We start from the raw sequence: 5,324 nt of genomic DNA on the forward strand, positions 1-5,324 counted from the left end.
CTCTACGATTCTACAATTATACCCTTATACTGGCTGAGTTCTTCACTCAGCTCGGCGTAACACATGTTTGACTCAACAGTAGCTGCATTTGTGTTATTTGGAACTGATCTGGACGAAGAAGGGCCCTCCTGTGGTATGTTTGACACTAGATAAACTTTAAAACTAGCAGAATTTGGATTTACTGGGCATTGAGTTGACTTGAGAACCTACAGGCTTTTTTTTACACTAAATGGTCTCAACTTCAGCAAAACTATTGTTTATTTCGCACTTGATAGAGCTTCATATGCTCTTTATTGTATGTCTGGCACAAGGTTGACTGACAAAAGGTTATTTGGACACGCAGTGGACGTGAGAACAGTCGGTTTGTGGTGACTGTATGGCGGAATATGATTGATTATAGCCAACGTGTGTTTGAATGAGCTCTGGCTTGACTTTTGTAGAGCCCGTCTGGTGCTTGTTTGATAATGAATCGGCTTGAATGTGACCACAATAGGGATACAGAGGACTGCTAGGGACATATTGTGTCTACAAAAGACAATTGGAAATTGCGCTATATTATGATTGAAGCATTCAGTGGACAGAGACACGGTTTGGTTTTCTAAATACTTATTACATCTGGGGAAAAATGTTGTTTTGGGGTTGTTTGGTACCAGAATATTAGCACATCCAGTTGAAAAAACACTGGATGTACTTAAAATGTAATACTTCCGGCTGTATAGGACTTCATGAAACTGCCAAAAATATGTTATAATATGTAGCTTGTAAATCACTAGATGTGCTAAAGCAGGGACATTGTATGGTTAATTTAACATTTAATATGGAAAAAGTGATGAAATATAATAAGAAATGTTTAGAGATTGTATTAATGCTTATACTTTTTTAAATAAAATGAAGAAATAAGCAATAGCGCTGTCGATATAAGTTTTTATTTACATTTTGACATTCAAATGATTTTGAACTTGATTTTGAAACGCTTAAGTGCATCATAAAACAGTTATATCAGATATCCATTAAGATATATCTTTACAATATTAACATATATGTATGTTAATGGATATATGATATAACCATAAAAATACCCCGCGTACAAATGTGCACATGTGGCATTTAACCTTCAACTGCCACATGGGTAAATTTGTACGTGGGGTATTCTTTGGACGCATTCATAAGGTAATTGAGAACATTGAACTTATTTAATAAATGCCATTAGTTTGTGTTGAAAAGAACATTAGACAATGATGAAGCTAATAATAATTACGTAAGACATCGATATCTGTATTTAATACAACTCTTAATCACTGAGCGATATTATGTTACAGAAATTTAAGGTAAGTAATAAAGTTATCTGTCTTTCAAAATCAGAATGGTCATACTGTCATAAAACAATTAAACTCACGTTTTCACGTTTGTTTAATTCTAAAAGAAAAGATCAAGAATGTGTTTAAAGTTGACAACTTCCAAAGTATCGACTGAAATAGGAATGTGAATAAATAAATGTATTCGTTATGTTTAGCAGTTCATTTTGATAACTAAGCTTGAAAACAAAATACTTAAATCAGAAATAAATATGGTATTTCAAACATTTCTGTCCTTGGTAGAAACAGCCTTACATGAACATTAAAAAAGAAGTTTTATAGAATAAAAATAGTTGTATTGATAGCAATTTCCCTACATTACGTTTTTACTGTAAAACCCAGCCAAATTAAAAATACCCCAAAATGGGGTCTTGATAAATAATAACAATATTCTTACTTACCGCAGGGATTCTAACAATTGTTCTGCGATGGCGGTAGCTTGCGTTAAAAGACATATGACCATTTAGGTGTACCACAGTCTATACTTTTATTATGAATTACCACCACCACATGAGGTTACTTAGTATACTTCTTTCCAATATTTTAGCCATCGATGCCTAAAACAATGATTATTCCTATATGTGTAAGGCATAACATTTGTGATGCACTTGTATATTGTTGATGATGTCTTAATTGTATTCATTCATTGCTACTCAAGCCGTGATTCATTTAAGTTTAACTTTATTTGTAAGAATTAGTCACAATTCGCGTACATTTACAAGTTGTTTATAGTTATGGTTGCTCGCCATCGTTGTTTCCGGCCATGACCTTCTTTTATCTAGATCAGGAAAACGCTGCCTCGCCCTCGTGTCCTACTTTGGTTGTAGTATATAAGTAAACGGAATTTTGGGTAACAGAGTCTGGACAGGATCGCGAAAATGAGCACAAGCTCCATGTCAAATTTATGGGCGAAAACACATAGTTTTGTGTTAATCTAAATTAATTAACAAGCGCCAGACTCGTTTAACGCCAAGTTGTTCAATGTAATGATTTTAAAAACGTTTCTTATTGTTCATTTGACAACAGATAGCTTTCATTTTTGGTCACTACGAACGCATTCGGAGGTTTACATACTCAGAAATTGGTATGTTTAAGTCCGCTGTAAATAGATCGCGTTGTAATTTAGCAGTTAAACCTAATGACCTTACACTCTTGGGAATTTTAACTATGTTTGCAATAATACAATTCACTGGCATTCAATTTAAACTTTACTTGATGTATCGGCATACACCCAAGGTTGTTTTCGAAAAAAAGCAGAATGCTACGGACGCTGAATTTTTGCAGCAGTCAACACTTTCTTTTGGGGCTATAGAAACGAGGTCAAGAATAATTAGGGGAGCTATGCCATATTTTTAATCAGTGCTGCATGATGATTATTAACTTTTTGGGGGGAAACATGCAATGTTACGATAAAAGAAAAGAATAGTTAAACGTTAAAGTGTGAAGCTGTTTACAGGATTTCGGAGTTAAGTTTAAACGACACAAACTGCACCGGTATTCAGAATAAATGCCACCAATTAAAGGTATTTAAGGGGATGACATGGTTAATGTTTATAAACGCTACAATGAGCGCAGAATACTGGGTGCTGCTTCGTAGAGTTGTCCTAAGACCCCAGAGTCAATCTATCGACTTATTCTCCAGATACCAGTAGTCGAGGGGCAGGCCGCCCCTGGACTCTAGCGAGCGCGTTACATAAGAGGTGGCAGCGGTGTGATCTGCTTGTTCAACGGCGGATCCAGTGATGCGAAGTGTAATAGTGGTGTTACTTGTGCTTTAAGTTTAGAATAGTATTGCAGTGTTTTTGTAAAAATATGTAATCGTTCTTAGAAGTATTCATGGAATGTATTTACAGTGTGTTGTTTATTTATGGAGTGCTATGCTGTGATAAGATAGGCGACAATGTTATTTGTAAACCCAATGTTAAATGCTAAGTGTGTTAGCCATTAAATTTTATGGGGCGTGCAGCAGACGATTAAGGTTGCCACGCGTTTACTGAGGATCGTGGTCGCAGGCATGCGGGGACTTAGGGGAACTAGAGCGGGTGATCTCCACCTGGGCCCAGGGAGCGGTCAGCAACGTGACGTTCACTAAGGTGACGCTGACAACAGTTCCGGCCTCGGGAAACAGCAGCTACATAGCACCACATTTAGACGGTTACCCCATTAGAAGATGACTGGTAGCTTGATGTTTAACCTTTTGACGGGACAGGATGTTGGTCTACATGGTTTGTAAACCTAGTTTGAGGTGCTGTATCGCAAACGACGTCTTAGCACAGACGATATGTAAACGCAGCTTCAACCACTTAAAGAAGGAACAGCGGCCGATTTTGCTTTCACGGTAGCCTATTCGCATGCCTTCAAGATAACGATGATCTGGTGGCGGCAATAAACGATCGGTTCCGGAGCGTTGAACAACCAAGGGTCTTCGCAGGGAGGTTTTGGCAGCGAGCCCAGAAACCCATATGTAACCTTATGGTAAGATGTAAACAAAATATGCTCTGATAAAAATGTAACAATATGTAGTATCCAGCAGTGTGGTGAAAATGGATTTTAGTGCAAATCAATGAATTGGATGATCAAATAGGTAAATAAAATATATCATGACTTGTCACTTTGTTAAAATGCGAAACTTTAACATTGAAAAAACTGAGCGCTGAAAATTTTGAAAAGTATACTGTGAGAAAAAAATATGGCGACACAAACATTAATAAATGCAGATGTTGACCTTGATTTAAAACGCAAACGCAGTGAAACCTCAAGCGTGAGCGAACTAGATACAAGTAGAACAAAAGGAATTGAAGCAGAGGGAACAACGAAGGAAAAACAAAAAAAGAAGAAATCCAAAAAAGCTGAGATAAATGAGGATTCTGACATGGCTGATATAAAAGAAATAATGAAACAGTGGAAGCAAATAAACACTAAATTAGAACGATTAGAAAGCAAAATTGAAAAGGCTGTACTAAAGGGTGATGGGACAATAAGAAGCAGCATTAAGGATCTTATGACTGAAATGAAGGAAGATCTTTTGAAGTCTGTTACCAACAGAATTGAGATTCTTGAAGGGAAATTGTTTGAAAAGGAAGAAAGTAGTGAAAAGCTTGCACAAAAAGTTACGGCGCTTGAAGAACAGCTAGAAAAGAATAAAGAAGAAACATTCAGAGTGAATAATCAGTTAGATTTCGAACGTGAGAAACACAGAAAATTTGAAAATGAAAGTGAACAATATAGTAGAATAAACAATATAATAATCAGAGGTTTACCAGACACAAATCCTAGGGAGACAGCAGAAGAAACACTTACAAAAGTACAACAATATTTACAGGATAAAGACATTATTGAGCTCAAGGCAAGTGATGTAGACATGGCACATAGACTGCCAAACAAGAAGTCACAAAACAGGGATGTGATTGTCAAACTAGCTTCAAGATTCAATAAAATGTGTATTATGCGAAACCGTAGAAACCTTCGGGGCACTGGGGTCTTTGTAAACGATGACTTGACACAGCTGAACTTGCACGTGCTAATGTGTGTTAAAAAGAAAATGATTGACGAAGTGAGTGAAGCATGGTTCAGTAGAGGAAAGATTTTCTACAAAAACTCAAATGGCCAAGTTCATCTTGTCAAGTATGAAGACTATGACCATTGGATCGATTTACCTTGGCCTTTTCATAAATAAGAACAATGTTAACCCCAGTCTGTTTCTTCACCGGCGGAACTTTTTATTACAAGTATAGATTACACCTTCACCTGTATAGTAACAAAATAACCTGATACAGTAAATATTTAATCCCTTTGTATGTTTTAAACTGTAGCAATAGTGATTGTATTTTATAAATTGACACTTTGATACTTTAAATGCTAAGGGATTTGTAATGATGAACAAAATCCTGGTCTTTGTTACTGAGTGTTTGTTTACTGTCAATGAAAAAGTACATGCATTATCATCGGCTGAAAGTTTTTTTTGTTTTT

This window comes from Mya arenaria, chromosome 8 (genome assembly GCF_026914265.1).
Source record: "Mya arenaria isolate MELC-2E11 chromosome 8, ASM2691426v1".
Classification (NCBI taxonomy): Eukaryota; Metazoa; Mollusca; class Bivalvia; order Myida; family Myidae; genus Mya; species Mya arenaria.